Source organism: Tiliqua scincoides, chromosome 7 (genome assembly GCF_035046505.1).
Source record: "Tiliqua scincoides isolate rTilSci1 chromosome 7, rTilSci1.hap2, whole genome shotgun sequence".
NCBI lineage: Eukaryota > Metazoa > Chordata > Lepidosauria > Squamata > Scincidae > Tiliqua > Tiliqua scincoides.
The window spans coordinates 37,327,836-37,353,301 of NC_089827.1; the positions used below are offsets into that span (position 1 = coordinate 37,327,836).

The window sequence follows — 25,466 nt, forward strand, 5'->3', positions numbered from 1 at the left end:
ATGAGCTCCCATGCTCCTGCATCGCTCCCATTCATTTCAATGCAGAATGCACGCAAGAAGTCTCAAGGGTGGTTGCTCTTGGGCTGCAATTCTTCCCCACTTGTGAACAGCCTGGCAACCAAAAAACACAGACTGACTTGAAAACACAGCAATAAAAACAAAACAAGCCCAAACATTTAAAGGCAGCATAAAACCACAAATAAAGATCAGCACGTTTTGCCAGCGACTTCTGGAAATCAAGAAGGGTTTTGATGTTTTTCATAGAAAGGACTAATTGTGTGGTCAAGTGCAAGGCTTTTCCCACAGTGAAAGTCAGAGATATAGACCACATCTCCTGCTTGAAGAGATTCCGCTCCAAACTGACTGTTGAAATTCCGCTGGTGCAAACAAGAGTCTCCCCACCCACCCCAACACATTCCCCCATAAGTTTATGACCTACATTCCAAGACAGTACATTATTTTGTTCTCAAGTGCACAACATACTGTTTACTTACAACAGCATCCTCTTATGTGTCGTGCACTTCACAGACACTCAAAGATAATCTGTGGCCAAAAACACTGGAAGTATAAACAGCTGTGATCTTAGCCTTGTAGTGTTCCTGGTGCATCACCGTGTAACTGAATCAGGTCAGATCACTGACTAAGGCACTAGCCGCTGGCCAGGTACCAAGTACATCTTGTTATTTCTCCTATTTATTCCCACCATTTGGGCCCATCACAATAGCATAAAGTAACAATTATTCATGTGTTTACAAATCATCAAAGGATAGAAGACCAATGTTAGCCAAAGCAGCAACAATACTGAAAAGTTAAATATTGATTTTAAAAATTAGCCAGTGTCCAAAAGTTCTAATTTTAGCAGCAAAGTGAGAAAGCTTAAGGAGGCCTGGTTTAAGGTCCACCTGTACCATCAACTCAGTAATCACACAGTCAGTGAGTTGTCCATGAGATTATTGGACCTCAAATCCACGTCTCCAGTTTCACACATAAAATGAAGGCCACCAGCTAGCAGATACCTTGGGGGAACAGTGTGCATCTGGTGAATTTTATCCCCCATCTCAAAAGAGCTCCATGCTCCTTGTGTATGCATTTATTTTTCCACATATTTATACATTCCCTTCCTCCAAGGAGTTCAGAGTGGCATACATAGTTCCTCTCCTCTTTTTGTCCTCACAACAACCCTGTGAGGTAGGTGAGGCTGAGAGATAGCGACTGGCCCAAAGTCACCCAGGAAGCTTCGTGGCTGAGTGGAGATTTGAATCTGGACTTTCCAGGTCAAAGTCTGACTCCTGAACCACTGAAGAGTTTGTTGGAATATTAAACACAAAACAAAACCTTGACAGAATTCAGAGTAATATAACCAGCAAAAACCAGTAACACGTCTCCAGATTAAAAACACTTATATGACAAGTCTAGAGCAGTGGTTCTCACACATCTAGCACTGGGACCCACTTTTTAGAATGAGAATCTATCAGGACCCATCAGAAGTGATGTCATGACCAGAAGTGACATCATCAAGCAGGAAATTTTTTTGCAATCCTAGACTGCAATCCTACCCACACTTACCTGGGAGTAAGTCCCATTTACTATCATTGTTGAAAAAATACACATAGTAGCTTGTTAAAAGTACAGGTCTGTCACATTTCCCCAAATGTAGTCACATCCCATGGTAGTATTGTATTGGCAACCTTCAGTCTCGAAAGACTATGGTATCGCGCTCTGAAAGGTGGTTCTGGCACAGCGTCTAGTGTGGCTGAAAAGGCCAATCCGGGAGTGACAATCCCTTCCACACCGGGAGCAAGTGCAGTCTGTCCCTGGTCTGTCTCCCTGGCTATGGGCCTTCCTTCTTTGCCTCTTAGCCTCAGACTGTTGGCAAAGTGTCTCTTCAAACTGGGAAAGGCCATGCTGCACAGCCTGCCTCCAAGCGGGCTGCTCAGAGGCCAGGGTTTCCCACTTGTTGAGGTCCATCCCTAAGGCCTTCAGATCCCTCTTGCAGATGTCCTTGTATCGCAGCTGTGGTCTACCTGTAGGGCGCTTTCCTTGCACGAGTTCTCCATAGAGGAGATCCTTTGGGATCCGGCCATCATCCATTCTCACGACATGACCAAGCCAACGCAGGCGTCTCTGTTTCAGCAGTGAATACATGCTAGGGATTCCAGCATGTTCCAGGACTGTGTTGTTTGGAACTTTGTCCTGCCAGGTGATGCCGAGGATGCGTCGGAGGCAGCGCATGTGGAAAGCGTTCAGTTTCCTCTCCTGTTGTGAGCAAAGAGTCCATGACTCGCTGCAGTACAGAAGTGTACTCAGGACGCAAGCTCTGTAGACCTGGATCTTGGTATGTTCCGTCAGCTTCTTGTTGGACCAGACTCTCTTTGTGAGTCTGGAAAACGTGGTAGCTGCTTTACCGATGCGCTTGTTTAGCTCGGTATCGAGAGAATGTGTGTCGGAGATCGTTGAGCCAAGGTACACAAAGTCATGGACAACCTCCAGTTCATGCTCAGAGATTGTAATGCAGGGAGGTGAGTCCACATCCTGAACCATGACCTGTGTTTTCTTCAGGCTGATTGTCAGTCCAAAATCTTGGCAGGCCTTGCTAAAACGATCCATGAGCTGCTGGAGATCTTTGGCAGAGTGGGTAGTGACAGCTGCATCGTCGGCAAAGAGGAAGTCACGCAGACATTTCAGCTGGACTTTGGATTTTGCTCTCAGTCTGGAGAGGTTGAAGAGCTTTCCGTCTGATCTGGTCCGGAGACAGATGCCTTCTGTTGCAGTTCCAAAGGCCTGCTTCAGCAGGACAGCGAAGAAAATCCCAAACAAGGTTGGTGCAAGAACACAGCCCTGCTTCACTCCGCTTCGGATGTCAAAAGGGTCTGATGTGGAGCCATCGAAGACAACAGTGCCCTTCATGTCCTTGTGGAAAGATCTGATGATGCTGAGGAGCCTGGGTGGACATCCAATCTTGGGGAGAATCTTGAAGAGGCCGTCTCTGCTGACCAGGTCGAAAGCCTTTGTGAGATCTATGAAGGCTATAAAGAGTGGCTGTCGTTGTTCCCTGCATTTCTCCTGCAGTTGTCTAAGGGAGAATACCATATCAGTGGTGGACCTGTTGGCTCGGAATCCACACTGCGATTCTGGATAGACGCTCTCTGCAAGTACCTGGAGCCTCTTTAGTACAACTCGGGCAAACAGCTTTCCTACAACGCTAAGGAGAGAGATGCCGCGGTAGTTGTTGCAGTCACCCCTGTCACCTTTGTTCTTGTACAGCGTGATGATGTTTGCATCCCTCATGTCTTGAGGTACTCCACCTTCTCTCCAGCAGAGACAGAGGATTTCATGCAGCTCAGTGACGATGATCTCTTTGCAGCATTTTAGGACTTCAGCAGGGATGCTGTCTTTTCCAGGTGCCTTGCCAAAGGCAAGGGAGTCCAGGGCCACGTGAAGTTCTTCTAGGGTTGGTTCACTGTCAAGCTCTTCCAGCACAGGCAGGCACTCAATGTTGTTCAGTGCTTCTTCGGTGACTACATTTTCTCTGGAATATAGCTCAGAGTAGTGCTGCACCCAGCGTTCCATCTGCTGCGCCCGATCCTGGATGACCTCGCCTGTGGCAGACTTCAGAGGGGCAATTTTCCTCTGTGTTGGACCTAGGGCCTGCTTGATACCATCATACATCCCCTTGATGTTGCCCGTGTCAGCTGCTATCTGTATCTCGGAACAGAGCTGGAGCCAGTAGTCGTTAGCACATCTCCTGGCAGTCTGTTGGACTTTGCTGCGAACAGTTCGGAGGACCTGCAGGTTGCGCTCACTGGGACAGGCCTTGTATGCTGCTTGAGCTCTCCTCTTTTCCTCAATGACTGGTGTCAACTCCTCAGAGTGGGCTTCAAACCAGTCTGCCGCCTTGTTGGTCTTCTTGCCGAATATGGACAAGGCGGTGTTGTAAACAGTATTCTTGAAATGTTCCCATCTGTTGGATGCATTTGCGTCGGCCGGGCCTGGAAGAGATTCCTCAAGCGCTTGTGCAAATTCCTCCACTTTTCTCTGATCCCGGGTCTTGCTGGTATCAATGCGAGGTCTTCCTTCCTTTTTCGTGTGATACAGTCGCTTTGTTTGCAGTTTCACTCTGCTGCACACCAGGGAGTGGTCAGTGTCGCAGGCAGCACCATGATAACTGCGTGTGATCTTGATGCTGGGAAGGCTGGAGCGTCTGGTGAGGATCAGGTCGAGCTGGTGCCAGTGCTTTGATCTTGGATGACTCCAAGAGACTCTATGTTTTGAGACTCTAGGCTTTGTGTTGAAGAATGTGTTGCTGACACAGAGACCGTGATGACAGCAAAACTCTAGCAGGCGTTGGCCATTTTCGTTCATCCTCCCAGTGCCAAACTGACCTAAGCAAGTGGGCCATGAACTGTTATCAGCACCAACTCTAGCATTGAAATCGCCGAGGATGAACAATGGCTCTTTTACAGGGATTTTCTTGACAGTGGTGGCCAGGTCATCATAGAATTTGTCTTTGGCTTCTGCTGGAGACGACAGAGTCGGTGCATAAGCACTGATGAGAGTGATAGGTCCTGCTGATGACTGGAGCTGCAGGGACAAAATTCTTTCACTTCCCACAGTAGGTGGGATGATGGATTTCAGCAGGGTATTTCTGACCGCAAAGCCAACGCCATGTTCCCTGGTTTCGTTTGGTGGTTTTCCCTGCCAGAAAAATGAGAAATTTCTCTCCTTGACAGATCCGGAATCTGGCAGCCTAGTCTCTTGAAGGGCGACGATGTCCATCTGCAGTCTGCTCAGCTCCATGTCGATGACAGCTGTTTTGCGTGCGTCGTCTATTTCTTGCAGGTCATCAGAGAAGCCAGGTGTCATTGTCCTAACGTTCCAGGTGCCCAGCTTTAGGGCAGTAGTTTTCTGTTTTCTGTTGCATGGTGCAGAGTTGTCGATCCGCTTGTCGGTTTTCACCCTAAACCCCACGCACCCCATGAGGTTAACGGACCGTGGCGAGGCAGCACCTTACTGGCTGGGGACTGCCCAGCTTAAGGCGGGCGGTAGCTGCCCAATGAGATGCAATGATCTCTCCCACCGTCGGAAGCAGCCCCTGGCGTCATGCTCTACGCCAATCGAGCAAAGACTTATAACCGGTAAACTGCTGCTTCCCGTGTTGTGTCGACGCCGTATGGCGAAGTTGGAGTGTCCTCTCCAGTGCACGAAGCCTGGGTAAAGAAGGTATGGAGGATAGGCTGTTACCCATGCAGCAAATCCCCCCTCTCCACGTCGCTGGAATGGTCCAATGGAAAGGCAGAAGCCAATACGGTTGGTTCCAGCGGCGTCGCAGGAGTTGCCAGAACGTGACTGTGTTCAGCCATGAACTGCCTAAGGGACTCCGGCTCCTGATTTTGCCTCGAGGTTGACTCCTGAAGCCTTTTCCACAACTGGATGTAGCCACAAGGCAGTGGAGGTTTGAGGTCAGAGTTTCCTTCTCTTAGATGAGCTGCCTTCCTAGGCTGACGAGTCCCATCTACCCGGTGGCTGTTTAGTCGCCTCTTACGACAAGTACAGCCAAACTGAGGGCCTATTCTTAGCCCCCAGCCCCCAGCCCCCAGGGCTGGTAGTATCCCATGGTAGTATGGTCTAATATATTAAAAATAAAATATTGAAATGAATGGGGACACACTTGAAATTGGCTCATGACCCACCTAGTTGGTCCTGACCCATAGTTTGAGAAACACTGGTCTAGAGCAGGGGTGCTCAAACTTTCAACTTTAGGGATCCTGGGCCTTTAAAATTGTGTAGGAGCGATAATTTCAGCAGGTGCAGCTTGTCATCTGTGGGATGACAAGTTGCACCTGCTGAAATTCTCTCTTCTATACACTTGTTGAAGGTCCAGCATCCCTAAAGTTGAAAGTTTGAGCACCCCTGGTCTAGAGGACTTGGGACACAGGGCATGGCTTAGTGCACATAATTCAACTACCTTACTAAAGCTAAACAGGTCTGGCCACAAGGAGACCACCTATGAACCCCTTATAGGTTGACTTGACTTCTACCACATACTATTTTGGGAGGATACAAAAACAGGCTGGAAGACCTGGACAAATAAAATGCTAGGGTGGGGTTCCACATGCAGAGTAACCACAGATAAAAAGGCTCTTGGCTCTGGCCACCACTTTCATGAGTGACTTCAAGAAGGTGGTGATGGGAACTTAGAGAAGGACATTTAACGATAAGCAAAATTTTCAAGAGGAGGTGGACCAGTGAGCAAAATGAACATGTGAAAATTAATCTCCTTTATTCTGCATAATTCATTCTAGCACCAGCTGTCATAGAAAGGGACAAGGAACTATGCAAAACTGTGTTTCCAGTTGGTAGAAACCTTTCTGGACACCTCTCTAGCTTTGGGGATGTTGGAAGAAGGCCTTACCCATCTACATGTAAGCAGATCTTTGCAACCATAAAGGCTAGAAACTTCATCTTTAAAAAAAAAACTGCAGAATTTTGAGAAAAATGTTGATCTGAGATACAAAATCCATTCGTTGTTTTTTTCTGCACTTCTGAGAAACTGCAGAACAAATGCAAGCCCCTGCATCACTTTCATGCCCAACACTGCTTTTTCCACTAGAGAACTGCTTTCTGGTCAAAAAGGCTCTTGGATGGGTTGGGGAGTTGGTACCCTGCTAAATAGGCAAAGAGGCACTTTTTGAAGCGCCACTCCTCTTATATTTATTGATAATATTTTTATCCCACCTTTCCCCCACTGACATGGGCGCTCAAGGTGCCCAACATAAAATATACATAACAATAAAACTACCCATAAATAACCAGTCAAGGAGAAGCAGCAGGAAATAATAAAACAATATATAAATACGAAAACGGGGAAAGAAAATGTCATCTGTAAAAACAGCAGCAATATTTAGCAGGGGCAGAGTGACTGTCCCTTTCGCCCCAGGACAGTGTCCTTTCTATTTGCTGGTGTTTTTTGTTCGGCATCTCTGTACACTGTAAGCCCTTTTGGAACCTTACTAATTATTTATTTGATTTTCTCTGCAAACTGCTTTGTGAACCTTTTGTTGAAAGGCAGTGCATAAATATTCTTAATACTACTACTCAACAGAATCGTAATTTAGTGCTGGAAGCTGCAGTGCTAGAATTTTGTCCTGTCCCACTTTTCTCCTAAATTTGCTGAGCCAGAGAATGCTGATGAACATTGATGTGTAATGTCACAAGTCAATTACTACGCTGGGACATAACCCAATTTTGTACTGCTTGCTTCTATTTTAAACAAGACCCTGGACCTTTCCTTTGCAAACCATCCCCCCCCCCCACAACCCCACCCTATGTATTTTAAGGAAACATTGGTCAATGGAAACTCAAACACTGCTAACCCCTTTTACTAAAAAGTACAGTGGTATTTATAGTCCTGAGTCCAAGAGGTGGGAACCTTGGTTCATGCTGCAGTCATGGTGACCCTTCCCAGGGAATGTCGGCTTAAAACAGGACTCTCAGCTTGAATTCTTTGGGTCCCAAATGGCAGTCTGGAAAAATTGCTGCCAAGACAAAAAGTAAAAGCAGCTGTGCTCCTCCAGCAGGCTGCTGCTTTGCCAGCTATTGCCATCTCCAACTTTTTTTTCCCCTGTAGGCTTCTTTCCATCCTTGGCTTTTCATAGGCATTTGAGAAACTCACGCAGTGGGAAAGGATGTTCTTGAGCACCCCACAGGGCTCTTAATGATGTTCTTGAATTTTCTTCTATATCAGTATTAAAAAGGTACAGGGACTTTCTTGCATCTGGTCACAGTAACGCCAAGCATGTCAGAGTTCCAATGTTTAGTCTGTGCATTTGCAGTATTAGAACTGAGATTTTAATCAGAGCCAATTGAAAGTAAGCAGTGCTGGCTGACAACTGGCCTAACTCTGTATCAGTCAGACCTTGCTGCATCATCTCTCACAGGGTCCATGCAGAATGCAAAGTGGATAAGAGTGCCTCCCATCATTTCTCCCAGGGCTTTTGGGATTTATGTTCACGAGGCATTTGACTACTTGCATAACTGTTGCACAGGGGCAGCAGTCTACATTCAGACATTCTGCTGAGGCCTGCTCCCCAGAAAGCTGGCGCCCGGTAAAGCTGGGAGGAGAGGAAGCGGCTTGTTTTCAGCAGTGCTTGGGGAAAGATAGCAGTCATCCTAACTCATCGGTCCCAACATCAGGGAGCCTGGAGGCGGCACAGTAGAGGAAGTTACATAAGAACATAAGAACAGCCCCACCGGATAAGGCCATAGGCCCATCTAGTCCAGCTTCCTGTATCTCACAGCAGCACACCAAATGCCCCAGGGAGCACACCAGATAACAAGAGACCTCATCCTGGTGCCCTCCCTTGCATCTGGCCTTCTGACATAACCCATTTCTAAAATCAGGAGGTTGCACATACACATTATGGCTTGTACCCCATAATGGATTTTTCCTCCAGAAACTTGTCCAATCCCCATTTAAAGGCGTCCAGGCTAGACGCCATTACCACATCCTGTGGCAAGGAGTTCCACAGACCAACCACCCGCTGAGTAAAGAAATATTTTCTTTTGTCTGTTTCCTTGACCAGAGCCCTAGAAACCTAAATCTGTGGCAGTAAGAGTAAAGGCCAACAAAGGAAGAAATCCTTGTGGACCAAGTCCGATATGTCCCCAAACATCCTTTTCCTTTATGTTGTCTCCATAAGATCCAAAGGACAAGCTTGGTTTTCTATTCCTCAATATAATTCATCCAAGTTTATTAAAAAAAAAAAAAAAAAGGTGAGTTCAAGAAGCATCTGTAAAACACCATTGCCAGAAGGGATCTGCCTGGATGCATTTCACCAGCAAGGAAAAACATTCTGGTTTTTCAAAGCTTTTGCTGGTGGCTGTGAAAATCTGAGGGACAATTGAGATTTCTACCTAGGAGCCTCGTTGTGTATGAGGTTATCACCATTTTGAGGGTTGTTTTTTTTTAAAGAAATGCTTTTCAGTATAAATCATCAGATTTCTGTTATATTTTTGATATCATTAGTGAGTGCACATATGCTTGCATGTGCACGTGCTAAGTGTAGATTGGTTCAGATGCTTTTGGGCAGAAAGTACAATTTAAAAATAAGCACAGGAAGCAGCCACACACCAGATGGACCATTGATCCATCTAAGTCAGTATCGTCCACTCTGAGTGGTGTTGGCTCTCCAGGGATTCAGAGGAAGTTTTCTAACATGCAAGGAACTGAATCTGAGACCTTCTCCCTTCAAAGCATGTACTCTACCGCTGAGCTACAGTTCTGGCCCAATACATAACTGCTCACACTGGGTTGATCTAATGGAGACCAAGTCACGGCAGCAAATGACATACAAACACTGCAGGCAGCCTTCTTGGTTGCTAGCTCCTTTGGGGCCCGCAGGAGATGTTCATTTCACATTAATGTGTCCCAACACGCAGTTTGGGACCTACTGCACTACAGTACCCAAAAGGAGCATCCGCTGCTCTCTTGTCACATGTGCACCTGCTGGTTTGCTAAGGAGTGCAGAGACTCTGCGTCCTCATTGTCTCATGGCTGATGTTGCTTTACTTATTACCTTCAAAGCTTTGTGACCTAGAAAGAAGATGCACTGCATGAATGAGACATGCAGCGCCTGGAGAGCACAAAGCATCACTGTGCTATTTATACTGATGGGTCAAAGCACAATGTAGCGTGGGTAATATCTGAACGCTCCCCTTAAAGGAAGCGTCATACGTGGAAGTGTGTGACCCTGTGAGGCTAGGAAGGATTAGCTTTTGTGAGGACACAGAGAAGCTAGAGATGCGGAACACATCTCCATTTCTTCACGTCCAAAACAAAACAATGGGCATTGACTCAAGCAGTTTACAGAAATTCTGGGCCCATCTTGCTGAGTGCAACAAAAGCGTTAAGATTTTAAAAGATATAAGTCTTCAGCAGAGAGCTATTGGGTATCTGAGCTGCTACTAAACGTTGCTTTAAGCAAAAACTCAAGTCAGTTGGGGGGGGCAGGGTCCCTGTTCAGGCCAATAACAAAAATAATGTCAGGGAAATGAAGACTGCTCCACAAAGACCGAACCATTTCTCAAGAGGGTTCCCGGCATGTGTAAGATGTCGACGGATTTTGCCTACAGAAAAACTCAAGTCGGATTTGGAGGTTCTTGTTCAGGCACACTATCCAAAGGATGTCTAGCAGGACTGCCACTCAAATAAATGTTCATTGATTGATCATATGAGTTTCTGTTGAGCAAATTATCTAATTTGCATTCAAGTATGTAGGTAAAAACAATATATCCAAAGAAGCATAATTCCTTTGATTTTAGATGTGGGGGGGAAGGAAGAATGCATTTTTAAAGATGGTGTTTGCCATCTGCAGGTTTTATAAGTATTTTCATTTTTAAAAAAAATCTGCTACCTGATCAACTATGGACATAGATTGTGTCTTAATCAATCTAGCTGAATAATTGACTAAAGACCAAATCCTATCCAATTTTCCAGCATTGGTGCAGCCGTGCAAACAAAGAATGGGAGTTGTCACAGAGGCCCCCTCCAGGTAAGGAACACTTTTTACCCTTTCCTCAGGGCTGTGTTGCAGTTGCACTGGCACTGGAAAGTTGGATAGGATTGGGCCCTAAATGTTGCAGTCTTAACTCTAAAGGAAGCCAAAGGATTTTCTGAAACGTTCCAAATTAATATGCACCTGACACATGCACAGAGACATCCTGTCACTCCAGACATTCCAAGATTGAGTTACGGGTTTTATTAAATTCTGATTCAATGCAAGTCTTGGGACTTTGTGGTAGCTCTGAGAGCCTGGATAATATTGTGGTTGATGTCAGACTAGGTGTGGGGAAAACCAAGTTCAAGCCTCCACTCAGCCATGAAGCTCATTGGGTCTCTCTCTCTCTCTCTCTCTCTCTCTCTCTCTCTCTCTCTCTCTCTCTCTCTTTCTGAATAACTTAGCCCCACAGGGTTGTTGTGATGATAAACCAGGGGTCTCCAGACCCCAGCCCAGTGGCCAGATGGGTCCTACGAAGTGCCTCTATCTGGCCCACGGCCAGCCTCTGATCCCCTGAGAGCCTCTGGCCTAGCTGACCAAACAGAACCAGAGTTGTGCTTGTGGGGTGGGGGAATGGGGGTCCATTTAAGTGTGTGTGCTTCATTTCTTGGGCTGTGTTGGTGCTTGGAGAAATCCCGGGCATTTGAGCCCATTCATTCATTCATTTCAGTCAATCATCTAAGTTCCATCTCTAATGCATTTATTTTATATTTAATTTTTTTTCCAGCCCTCAACACTGTGCCAGATATTTGATGCGGCCCTTCAGTCAAAAAGTTTAGAGACCCCTGTGATAAACTATAGGGGGAGAGGAAATCTTGCTTGCCACTGTGAATTCGTTGGAAGAAGGGCACAGGGACAGGAGGCCCAGCTGGCCTGGCTACAGCATAGAGCAGAATGACCATTTTCCCTCCTTTACCCACAGTGTGCTGCTGTCTGCTTCTCAGTTCAGCAGATAATGAGGAAAACACAACTGAAGGCACAAGGGCTGCACATGTACTGTGGTGTGCAGATTTACTTTTCATACTTAACAAAGGTTGGCCACTGATCAGCTGGTGTGGTAGTCAGTAGCAGACCATCTCCTTTGCATGCAGAAGGTTCCAGTTTCAGACCCTGTCATCTTCGAATGGCTGTGGAAAAGGCCAAGGGTCACCCAGATCAGCTGACCAAGCCCATCAGGGTTGGCCTCTGAACCCCCAATATGGCCCAGCATGGTAACAGTGTGGCAGCAATGGCCTAAGACTCTCACTGCCACTGCCTGCTTGCCCATGTTCCATCAGCAATCAAAGAGTTCCCAAGAGATCCCTGCATCATTGTGGTAGAACATCTAGGAGATGTTCCCATTGCCTGAGAGAGTGGGAGAAGGAGTAGCTGTTGTGCAAAGTTCTTGAACAAGAGATAACCAAAGCAGTTCCTCTTTCTCCTACCATTCCCAGTCTCCACTGGGTAATGGGAGGTAACCGACATCATTGCATTTCCTCCTCCTCCCACCCTTTAAAGATGCCATTGTTGGCACAACTGCTAACTCCTCTTCCCCATTCTCTAGTCCACTGGGGTATGAAATAGCACATGCCATGAGGGCCCAATACAGGGACTTGCCCCAGGATTCATCACAACAACCTGGCACCGCAGCTGGGAAAGACACCTGCCTGATATACCCCAGTATAGTGCCCTTTCTAGAGGCTGTTCGCTGGTGTTTTCTTAGCTTCTTTTGTTAGACTGCAAGTCTTTTTGAGACAAAGAGCCATTTATTTATTTAGCTAGCTACACAAACCACTTTGTGAACTCCAAAAGCAGTACATAAATCCTCATCAACGTCATCAAACAACACTGGAGAGCTACTACCAGAGGGAGTAGACAACACTGAGCTCACAGGACCAGTGGTCTGACTCAGGATGAAGCAGCTTCATGACTGCCCATATCTGCACTTACACAATCTGCTGGATTTGTGCCTGAGTGCAGTTTCTTGGGGCCTGTAACTGACTTCCTGGTTCTCTGCTTGGGAAAGCAAAAACTGCAAAGTTTGGAAAACAAAAAAGAAACTATGGGGAAAAAAAATCCAGAATTCGCTCAGAACACTAGGGTTTCTGTTTGTTTGAAAAGAATCACACAAAGCCAAATAATTTGCTTATTGAGATTTATCAGCACTTTAAGAGAGCAGAGGTACAATGGTGTGAACTCGTGTTCTGTAGAAGAACTGGCAGAAACAAGCCAGCCAAGGAACTCAACTTTGACACACATGTAGGCTACATGTAAAAGGAGCTCAGAGAGTCACATCAGCCCCACTTCCCAACACATGCAAAAAAACAATTACCAGCATCACCTTTATGATCCCCTCAGTCTTGAACAGATATCACCTCCAAATCCCCTTGTATTGCATCCATTTACATGATAACTCCAGCACTACAAGATAGAGGGAGGATCCTTGTGTTTTTGTACTGATTGTCATCAGAAAACTTTTCCATTGCTTTGTTGAACTATAAACCTTATCTGTTTTGGTTGCAAGTGTCTTTCTTCTTGTATTTGCTACTGACTCACAAGTGGAAGTCATTTGGTTGGCCAGCCTACTGCACAGAACTCCAGGCAGAACAAATTCCAAGCCTGAAGGGACCCTTAGTAAAGTGCCCTTACGTGGGTAGTTAACTCATGGCTGGCCCATTCATGAAACAAGCAACGTGGCTTGTGTTGAGCAGCAGACTGCAGGGAGCAACAAACAGAATTGGGGTGCCTTTTACTCAAAGTCTCCCACCACTTCCTTACAGCCCATCATGGCAAAGCTACTCCAGTCAGGAAACGTGAAATGTGCAAGTTAAGGGAGTAGATGTCCAAATACCACCTTTGACACCAGTTTTTTAGTTGGGAGTGTGCAATGATGGCATATGTGTCTGCTTTAAGCAGCACATGGGTTCCATTAAAGTTTGGGAAACTTGTCTTGGCAGTAGCAATAGTGAAATCTTTTCATTGGCTGCCATTTTTTACCCACAATGCCCCTGCCCCGACGAAGCATCTCAGACACATATTGTTGGGGCACTGCGGGTTAAAAAAAGATGGAAACCTCCAGCACAGCTATCCAGGAAAGCTCTGGGATGCAGTCCCAAGCTTCCCAGAGGAGGAGCAAGGCTTGGCATCAACAGTGGGCTCTGCCATGGTGCCGTAGCCCCATCAACAGTTGGAGGATATCATAAGGTAATGCGAGGACCAAGTCCCTTCGCAGAGTGAGAAAGTCATGGCAAATGACCTTCCACATGGACATTTGTGCCTGAAAACAGAGATGCCAGAACAAGAACAGAGCAACCCCGTTGTGTACATATTATGACATTTAAAAGCTGCAGAACATGACAATCTTGTTATGTATTAAGGAGAGACTTTATGAGAAACACTCAAACTTCTCAAGGAACTAGCAGAATCCTGTGTAATAATTATCCAGGTGGTATCTCTACTGCTTAGATAGAAACAAAGTGTCAAGTTTTAAGTTTATTTTAAAGTACTGTATGAACACCATTCTTAAGCCAGACACCTTTTTCCGAGTTAGTTTGTGAGATTTTGCTCTTGATTTGCATTACACACAAAATGTCTTTCACTCACTTTGGGTGCAATCCTAACCTAGGGTTAGGCCGGCACAAATGCCTTGTGCCAGCCCAGGAGGGTCACAAACATGCCGTAAAGCACATTTGTGCCTCCTCAGGAGTTGGCTGGGCCAGCACAGGGACGCACACCAGCCTGTGGAGATTGTATCCATCCTCTGCGCCAACTTGGAGAGGGAGGGTTGCATTGACTGAGCTCAGCCAATGCAGGGGTCTGGGGAAGGCAGGGAGGAGGTGGGAGGGAAGTGTTCCGGGGTAGGGGGAGGGTGGGCAGAGGGTGGTTCCGAGGGCAAGCGGGGAACAGGAGGCGGTGCTGGGACCGGCTGTTACGCCAGATCCCAACCCTGTTCCCTGAGCAGCATGCAGCAGCTTGAAGCCACTCCGTTCTCCTCGGACTTATGCCATCTCTTAAGTCCGAAGGGACCCATTGGGGCTGAGGTGGCTTATCCAGGGATAAGTGGAAGAGTTTTTCTTTGCCTCTGGTTGAGCCACTTCTGGCCCCAATCTTGTGCTGGATACAGCGCAGGCCTCCTAATAATTGCACCATAATTGCACTGTTTTCATTCTTTTTTTTTCCAGAAAGTCTCCCATATGTGCTGGAGTACCTAAACACATGCAAAAGAATTTCTACTCCCTTTTTTTTGCCCTGAGAGAGCTCCTGCAGCCCTGGAAGTTGTATGATGTAAGGAAACTAAACAGGGAACGTTTTATAGAACAGATGTGCTGTTTCAGGGAAACTTCCATTGCTGAGTTGCTGTAAATGGAAGTTCTGTTCTCTTGACAAATAAGAGTCAAAGAAGGAGGGTTGATCTAGAATAGGACCAGAGTGGGGATAACATTAAGACCCCCTCTCCCTGCTGTGATTCCAATCCATGAGGCCCCAGAACTAGATACCTTTTACTGTGGGGGGAAAGCAAGTTCAGAGGCACCAAATACAAACTTGTGTATCAAGTGGTCTGACCCCCATCATGCAGCTGCTACCGATGCAGAAGCCCTACCAGGATAGGCAAGATGTTTACCTCAGAGAAGAGCCCTTATGCATCACTGCAGCACATCCAGGTCTTCAGAAAGTCTCCTTTCCCTGCCTGAACTCTGCCCTGGCACTCACATCTTTCCATCTCTAGTCCTACCAGACGAGAGTAGTCCTGTTTTACCCCAGCTCCCCTTGTCCAGTTACATTCTATACCTGCCAACACTATTTTGCCACTGGTGCACATCTCCCCTCCCCCTGACAGCACTTCCACAATCTGAAAATCTGGTCAGTTCTTTGAGGAAGAATTCTCCTCAGTGCCCATTATGATATATTTACCATTGACCACAGAGGTCACACAGAGGGGTTAGTTGGCGTTTGCCAGTTGTTAGATGACCCTTCACAAAGCAGAGCAGTTCTCCAAACCATGGTTGGCAACACTTGGGTGACTGTAGCCTGAATACTACCTAAACTCAAATCCTTGGTTTCGTCACTCTCTTCAAGCAAACCCCAACTTCAAGCCTGTGCTCCTTGCATGAATTTTGGGACCTCACAGTCCCTGTATCTCATCTTTTCTATCACACCTTATACCAGAATTATTTCTACCGAATAATGCTACAGAATTATGTCTTCCATTGTGCAGAAAGACGACTTCCCACACTCCATGGGTGGAGTGGATGTGAATCCATGAGAATCCAGGAAATGGTTTAGTGAGGCCTCAGAACTCACCATCACTCTGTCTGCATTCTTCAGCTGTGAAAACATCAAGAGACATTTGAGAAGAAAAAGATTAAGAGATCCTGAAGCTCAAAACACCATCCCTCCATAGTTCCAGAAATATCTATCCAATTCAGTGGACAGAGGGTCCAGGCCAACTATGACCAGACAGAAAGTGGGAGGTATCTTCACAGCCAGAACTTTATCAGCAACATGCTGTCTTACCAGATAATCCTCAAGCTTGCTCAGCAAATCATACTCATGTCTAGGGTGGTTTATTCAGCAAATCATACTCATGTCTAGGGTGGCTTGTTCCCAGGGGCCTGCCCTCTCTTCACAGCAAGATCCTGGCAGACTGCCTGTTCATTGGACCTACCTTTCTGTGTTGAAAAAAGAAAGAAGCAAACTCCCACAGCTTCCTGCCGACACAATAGGAAAACCATAAAACTGGCCACTGGCAGATAAGACTTGCATGCAAACAATGATGTTCTAACACATCTTGTTCTCTCCTTAATCCAGAGTACTAAATAAATGAAGAGCCTGCTGGTATTCCACTATCAGGCACTGATTTTTACCACCATATAAGTGTTCCGTCAAGTGTTGTGTAAGCACCAAGGCTTATAGAGCAAAGGTTCTCCTTCATTTACACTTGAACATTAACACGCCTCTTTCTGAGTTTAATCCCATCTCTGTGAATTGATGTCATTTTTCCTTTTTTCAATATACATTCGAGAGAATGCCATATACGTACATTTCTTAGCTCAGTGATCCAAAGAGATCCCTAGACTTGTTAACCAAACAGCAAACAATGGAACGCCAGCGGGTGCTGATCAAGGCCAAGTGCCCTGACAATTTATCACCACCATCATAGCCTCTCATGACATATAAAGCAACTGCAACTCTCCTTCCCATTTATTCCTGCACTATTTGAACAATACCAATGAGACACACCAGTAAGTCGATAAAACGCACCTGAAACCAAGTCTGTTTTTTAAAACATCTCCCACATAGTTCCCACTGGTGCTCTTTTTCTGTGCTTTATTATTGCATGGAGAAGAGGGAGGCATTGCCCTATAAGCAGCAATCAGAATTTCCCACTGACAAGGTAGGATCCACCCTGCCATGGTTTTAATGGGCTGCAGGTGGCAGGTTGAATTGGTTAGAATGCTGCCACCGCAGCTGGGATAATCCTAGACAGCGTAAAAGAATAAGAATTAGCCTCCTCTGGAAGAGCCCATCCACTATATTCCTGCACAAGTCTATTGATTGGAATGGTCAGAACTATTGGGTCGACCTTCCCCGTTTCATGCTTTGCTGGCCATGCTTCAGGGAGGGGCCATAATACAATGGCGGACCTCTCCTTGACATGCAGAAGGTCTCCATTTCAATCTCCGAAATCTCCAGGTATGACTATGAAAAAGATGCCTGAAACCCTGCAAGATGCTGTGGTCAGTCACTCTAGCTCAGCCCTGAGACAACTGAACATGTGTGCCTAGGCGCAAGCTCACACACGCATCGAGACAAAATATTTTTAAAAGGAAACAAGAGCATCTTAAAAGCCACCCTGCATTTTTACCCCACTTGACAATTAAGCCAGCCCTGTTACTGTTTATCTCTGAGGCGGGCACGGAAATTTCCAGGAACGTGATGTCTGCCTTGCCCATTAGACGAAACGGCTGGGAACATTTGTTTGGTAACATATGGTATTCAGATGCACCACTGACACAGAACATAAAAGGCCTGGGGGAGCTCACAAGGAGCAACACAACTCCCACAGCTAAGCCAGCAACTCTGGCCTCTCATTTATCATAATACATTATCAAAAGCTAGAGCGTGCACCCACTCACCTCTGCAAGCCGTCAATTCAGGGGAAGTCAAAGGGATGACTGACGGACAGTGGGTGCCAGAGCTGTCCTAACCATCCCCCCTTTCTTATGCATGCTGATTATTTTACTGTACGCTGCGTCCTTTGATCTGATGTAAATTACAGTTAGAGGAAAACTCCAGACGCAGCACTTATTTTACCAAATACAGCAGCAATTAAAATGAATGAGAGAGAGAGAGAGAGAGAGAGAGAGAGAGAGACCATTGACGTGATGCCAACAGACAAATGGACATTCACAAATTGCTCAGGATGTAATAAGTCCACTGTTTTCTTACTATCAGGTGTCTCTGGGCCCACACCTGCTCCCCATGCTGTCCAGAGCGCCCCCTCTCTGTCACAGGTGAAAGTAGTAGTAGTAGTAGTAGTAGTAGTAGTAGTAGTAGTAACTTTATTGTCATTGTGCTACAGCACAATGAAATTTATGCACCTTTGAGATACAAGCATAAATATATACAACAATTCCAACAACCACACTCTACACACTCACCCACACATTCTATACAACATTTATCATAATATAAAAACAATAACAGACCATAATGCCCAGGAGCAGGGTAACAACTATATCACCTTATTCAACGTAATTATGGCTGTGAGATAAAAACTGTTCAGGAGTCGTGTGGTGCGTGCTCTAATAGTTCTGTATTGTCTACCCGAAGGCGACAGTTCAAAGAACTTATGAGCCAGATGGAAGGGGTCTCTCAGAATACTATGTGACTTCAGCAGACAGCAAGATGTATAGATGTCCTCCAAAGCTGGTAGATGAAGGTTGATGATGTGCTGCACGATCTTAATAATTCTCTGCAGAGCTTTTTTGTCCCCTGCATTGCAATTTCAGTACCACACCAAGATATCATAGGTTAGGGCACTCTCAATGGTGCAACAATAGTAAGACACAAGCAGCTGCTGTGTCATATCAGATGCTGAGAGTGGCCTATAACTAGGAACACTTCCAAATCTTTCCTTATTTGAATTTCTCCTTGCATGTTGGAGTTCAGAGCAGAACTGATACACTTTTGTTCCATTTCTTAATTTCTGAATTTTGAACAGAGGCTGGGCAGAGCATCACAGCTCTCGGTTCCTTCTATATATGCATGTCTCCCTCCCCCCCCCCCACACACACACATTCTGCAATATCACTGCTTATGTGTAAAATGATAAAACACAGCAAAAACAAAAATACACACCCAGATGTTATTATATGGAGGGCAGAATAAAGATGCTTTTGGTGTGGTGTTCTGCCAATATACAGGACCTCATGTATAGATAAGCAACATAACATACAAAAAAGGAACTTGATGCAACCATACATACAGTCACATCAAGTATGCTTTTCTACAGCATTCTACTGATGAATATCAGTAACTCAGAGCCCAGTTCTATCCAACTGTCCAATGCCAATGCAGCCAGGCCAATGGGGCATATGCTGCATCCTGCACTGGGGTGGGGGGCAATCACAGAGACCTCCTCAAGGTGAGGGAATGTTTGTTCACCTACTTTGGGGCTGCATTGCAGCTACATCAGCGCTGGAAATTGGATAGGATTGGTACTTCTGAGAAAAACAAGATGCAAATGAACTGAAAGCTGAGGCAAAGGGCATGTGCTCCAATTCCAGAACAGATTAAAGAGGAATTCAAGAGGAGTGGGGCACAGGACAGAGCAAACCAGATAAGCAATAAAGGAGTAGAACAGAGGAAAGCCTCCCATTCAGACCTAAAGCATGTTTCCTCCCCCTATTTTGACAGTACTTCCTATTTAACATCACTAGTGACAGCTGGTACAACTTTCCTCTCCCCCCCTCCACTGGATGCCACACAATTTGTTAGCTTTTAATTGTAAAAAAAAGGTTCTTGCCCTCCCCCACTATGTTGCCCTATCACAGAATTTGCAATCAGGCTTATTTCAAAACAAAAACACACTGGCATGGCACAGAAGCAGAAAGAAAACTGCTTGCTTTGCAGACAGCTGGCCTGTGCTTGTGTGTTCCCTCTCAGTGCCAAGGGTGGCCCATGTCAATTTCAGGAGGGGGGGGGGAATGAATCATCACTATCAACTGAGACAATTTTATCTCTTCTCTTCCCAGCTCCAGTCCTGCAAAAAAATGCTGAGGCTCAGGGTAGGGAAGGAGAACATATATCTGAAAATACACTATTTTCTAACCCCTAACAAATGGTCACTGATTCAGCTAATTCTTTATGAATTAGCAACAAAGAAAATTTGCCAGGATGTACTCTAAATCTCCAGGAGACCGGATAGAGCCCTGTGGTCACTGACGAAGAACTTGCAAAAGCATCACACCAAAGAGAGAAATCCATGGGAAGTAGGTTTGGAAGAGACAAAACAAGTACTCTTCACACAGTGCGTACTGTAATTTTCTCAATGGCCAGCTTTTGCATTCAGCGCTCATTTGGACTTCCAAAGATTATCTCCATTGATGCTTTGAGATGGTGTGCAAACAGAAGTTGCCAAAGCGCATGGAACATAAATAAAAGTACAGTCCTGCCCCAGTATCAGCTGGAGGTAGGTTCCTACTGCTACTGTGGATACCAAAACTGCAGACAGCAGTGAACCCTATCAAATCCCACTCAAATTGTACCTCCCAGACCCTGCTGCAACCTTTTCAACCTGCATCCTGAAATAAGGTCATCAGTTTACAACCTCCAGATTCATGCTTGACCTTTAAATGCACAGGTGAGGCATCTGTTCCTTCCCCTAGTCCTTTCATTCCTATGCATACCATGTGGCACACTTGGAGTCATCCTTGCTACAGTGTGTGTGAGGGGAGAGATAACAGGACACCAGAGAAAGTAGGCAGGAAGCTATCTGACACTGAGTCAACTCATTGGTTCATCTAAGTCAGTAATATTGACAGACTGCCAGCAGCTCTCCAAGGTTTCAGAAAGCAGTCTGTCTCTCCAGGGATGCTGCACCCAAACAGTTCTACAGTACCGAGCTACAGCCTGTTCCCACACTGCAGCAGCTCTATCTTCCTATTCACCATAGAGCTATTTGGATGGAATGAATCCCTGGGAGGACACCTGTCTTCAAATATTGCGCAGATGGGTGACATGCTACCTTAAAGATGAGCTCTTAAGGACTTCCTGCTCTCAATAGGCCTCTTCAGTATTCAAATACTACAAGATAGCAGGAAACAGCCAGAACCAACCTAAGACCATTATGACTTTGTCCATAAAAACAATATCTAAGCCTGTCAAGAAAGAGGAGAGATGCACAAGAGATTGTGGAGCTGCTGAAGGTGGACAAACCAGAGGCCATTCCACTGCTTTCAGTACTACAAGTTTATCAGCAAGGGCTTGGGCACTGCGTTGATCTTCATGGTGGTAACAAATTACCAGCAATAACAAGGATAGTGATGCCTATCTGTGCATTATTGTGCAGCACCAACCTACCAACCTAAATCACCATGCGGCAATGCAGCGACTCCAGTGCAAAGACTACTGTATCCCATGGTGGGGGGGGGGGTTCAGCTGCTGGAGACCTTCTCAGGGTAAGGGTGAGCCCTGTAGCCTCTACAGGTCAACTTGGACCTGTGCCAGCTCAATCACTGACGCAAGTCCACATTGACCTGGGAAGGGGCCCAAGATTTGGTGTGCGCTACTGCCACCGATTCCACCCTCCTCCTCCTGATCTGCCCTCCTCCCTGCCCTATCACTGCCCTGCCCACCTCCTCTCCCATTCCGCTCACTCTGCCCTGTTCAACCCCTTTCTCGCCTCCCTCCAAACCTGTGTGGGTTTACCTGCTCTGGCGGTTCTCCATGGGTCTGCCGGCATGCAGGAGGTCACTCTGGCCTCCCTGCCAGCAGGCCTGCTGCACTCAGCAGAGGAGTCTGCTTTGCAACTGCCATAAAGCAGCCTCCACTGGGACAATACTAGTTATGCTAAGGGGAGAGGATTAGGATTAGGACATAAAATGTAAGAGGTATTCCCTCCCATCTCCCCGCACAGAAAATAATGTCTCTTCTAAAATGGAATCTGCTCCCACTGTACTAAGCGAAGCTGCGGCTGTGGCATGCAGGTGCAACATCTTAGAAGAGGCATCCCATACTGCCTGTGACAGAAGGGGAAAAACCTCTACTAGGATGGTGCCTGCTCCCTATAGTTTCAGTTTGTATTTGTGTTGAAATAAAACCATTTCTGAAAAAAATGTAAATCCTACTTCCTGGTCAACTGGAGCACCGTTTTAATCAATCAGTTCAATTAATTTACTAGATACTGCAGCACTACGAACAACTAACAACAACAGAAGAGAGGACAAAAGTTGAACCCTTTGCCAGCCTATTAATCACTCTGACTACACAAAGTGACCAGTTAGACGATGGAATTGTCTATATGCAGTTGACTCTGAGTTTTTCCAGGGAACTAATAATAGCAAATAGTTAAATACCATACACTGCAAGTAATGGAAAAAAAATTTAACTGCAATTCACATAAAGACAGAAAAATCCAATGACCAACTATTTTGAATATGCACACAATGTATTTGGAAAAGCAAGGTATTCTTGGAATCTTGTTCTTTTCTTTCAGCAATAACCTATAGTTCAAGGTTGTGATACAACAAAGATGTCCCAACGTTGATTCAGATTATGTTTCAGAACATATTAAATGGGGTTTCATCTGGGGTGAGCCATTGGTCGTCACTGTATTCCCATGTTGAAAACAATCGAAAGCAAGGTGGATTCAGGCAGTCCAGTAAATAATATACAAGAGGTCATGAGAAGTGCTTTCTCCACTGGCAACCAGTCATGAAAACACCATCTCATTATGAGTCACCATCTCATTAAAGTTTCAGATGAGAAGACCATATCTTGTGGGAACAACCATCACATGAACAAAGATTGTCCAAATTCATTCAAAAGAGAACGTGCAATGCAAGTTTCAAAAGACCAGACTCAGTGATAATTGTAAGCTCTGTTTTGCAATACGTGCATATATATACACATACCTGAATAGATTAGAAACCAAGAGCTTTTTCAGAATCTGCAAATGCCAAGTAAATATAACCATCCTGCTCTGTATTAGACACATTCAGCATTACTTCCCTGATCAATTATTATAAAGCCTTTTAATAGTATTTTCAAGTGCCAAAAGTGCTTCACACATAGCATCTGAGTTAATATACACAGTAATCCTGTAAGGTAAATAATTGTTATTATCCACATATTTTAGATGGCAGGAGGAGAGGGAACAGCTTGCCTAAGGTCACCTGATGAGTTCATGGCAGAGGTGAGATTCAAACTGGGAACTTTCTAATTCATTGCTCAATCTCTTAGCCACTATGCTACAATAGCCATTATAGACTGCTATCATGACCAAGCATCTCTCTCCCAAGAAATATTCACTCCCCCCCCCCTTTAAAAAACAGCTCGCTAGGTACATGGAGACTGGCCTTGGAAGCATTATGTCACGTTGCCCACTCAGAGCAGAGCTCGCGGACACAGGTCACAAACAGCCTTCCACTTTCAAATGTAACTTGGGATCCTATGATTTCCCCCCCCCCCACCCCTGCACTAGCAGAGAATAATAGCTTGGATTGAAACCTTGCTCACACCTCCTGGTCATTTGTCCAGTTTGCTCACCTGACCTGAGAGCAGGAAATCTGAACATCCGTTAATTTCAAACCAGCCTATCTAAGCTGGGGCAGGGGGTGCTAGGCTCCCCAAAACAGGATAAAGGAGAGCTGCCCAGCTGGTTTGAGAGAGAAAAATGTGTGGGAGATGCAAGATGCCAGCACAGCCATGGTGCTGTCCAGTGTGAAACAATTAACTCCTAGGAAGATCTTTCCCTGTAGCAAAAGGAGGATGTTAAACTATAAGTGAATGCTTTGAGTCTGGACTTGTTTTCATTTTATTTTGAACTTTGCCTCTGGGTCTCAAGCAAAGAATTTTATTTTTAGCCTGTCTCTCTCTGCCTTGCTCTATTTTACTTTCAATCAGTCCTTCCCTTTGATTTGAATAAAGCCAACCTCCCTAGTGCTTTGACAAAATTGCTCCCCCCCCATCTCCCGAGGCCTTGCTCAGCTTTGCATGCTACCCAAAGAAGCCTTGAGTACGAGTGTGATTGTATGGAGAAGTGTGGGTGAGAAGAGGAGGTCAGTCAAGATCAAGCTAGAGATGGATCAATGGTTATGACATGGTATAATAGCAGCTTCACATAACCACAATTCCACCATGAAACGAAGTCGGCTTTGTGGGTTTTAATCCTTCCCATCCACGGTAGAGCGGTTCCTCTGTGCGTGTATAAACTCAAGAATGAAACAGAACAGAACATTTACAGCCTTAGCAGCAGCTGTTGAAGGAATGCATTTGGCATGGTATAGTAGCAGCAGCAGCAGTGGGGTTTGGATTCATCCCTAATTGCTCAAAAGAAAGGTAAAGGGGGAGAAAAACACACCTCCTTAACTCCACTAGGCAACAGTAATCCCTCAACGTTCTTACAGATAGAATCACGTTCTTCTAGTATTAAATGACTGTGTCTCCTCTGTAGTGAGGAATCTCCTTCCAAGTGGAGATTAGCAACAGGAAGTAGTATAAAGGAGAAAAGGAAGCATCAGACGGAGTGGAAAGCCTTTAACACCCAATTAATTTCTCCAGCTACACCCAGCAAAAACTAAGAATGAAAGCCTGATGCCGCATTCCAAGCTGCTTCCCTAAATACAGTTCCGAGAAATTTGCTGGAGCACCAAGTGGCCCGGTGGAACCTTGAAAATAAGATTCCATTATCGCTCTCCATTTTGACAATTTCTTTTCAAAGGAGCTAAGAGAGAAGGAATGTCTCAATCCCTGTAAACAATTCATGAATGTTTTTGCTATCTACAGGCAGGGCCTCTGAGAAGAATTTTATCAGGGGTACAACATTTCTTTAGGGCCCCTTTGCAAAGAGGGAGGGGTGAAACAGAGTAGGGGAGGGTGGTGACAGGCAAGCAGAATGGGGACAGAGAGAGATGCAGCAGGGTGGGGAAAGGGTGGAGATAGCTGGAAAAGTCTTCGGAGCCCTGGTCTACCCACCTGTGGCATCAGCAGCTAGATATAATAATACAGAAAACCAAACACACTCCTAAGTCTCTCTAAAATCTTTTAAATATAGAAAATCATGCAGATTACCATCATCATACTTAGGTTCACCCTAGAATGGAAAGTGTCCTATACCAAAACCTGCTTCTGCATCAGCTGTAGTCTTGCAGCTGTGTCCCTAAACTCCTACATACTCCTCCACGGCAAGTAGATCTACAGGCCAAAGAGCTACTTAGCAGGCCAGTTTCCTCCCAGATTTGATACTGTGCAAAGCAGAGTCAGGTATGCATTCCTCAGCCCAGCTTGCCAGTAGTTGAAGCCGCACACTCGTTGTAGTGTCTCCAGCATCCTGTGCAGGCGACAAGTGAGTAGATAGGAAAATGGAAGATCCCAGGAAATTTCTGGGCCCCCTCCTTTGGCTCCTGGGCCCCCTTTTTGACCCTGGGCCTGGGTACAAATTACCCCCTTTACCCCCTCTCCCAGGCCCTGCCTACAGGATCAACCCACTAAGCCACAGCACTAAGGCAACAGCCCCCAGAAGTGGGGCAGGCAGGTCTAAGTACTGAAGCAAGGGCACTCATTTGCAAACTCACACTGCCACAAGGATTCTCAACCACAAATGGACTTCAATCAGTGTTTTATCAACTTCACCTGTCTGGAAGCAGGGAACAGCAACACAACCTCTTGACAGTATATAAGGCGTTGTCCTCTACTGAATCAGACTAT

The 25,466-nt window shown here is 45.7% G+C and overlaps 1 protein-coding gene across 1 annotated transcript in view; it reads right to left on the bottom strand.

Moving 5' to 3' along the window:
- Positions 1-25,466, bottom strand: part of PDE3A (phosphodiesterase 3A) — a 302,218-nt gene that overhangs the window by 177,395 nt on the left and 99,357 nt on the right. The window lies entirely within an intron of this gene.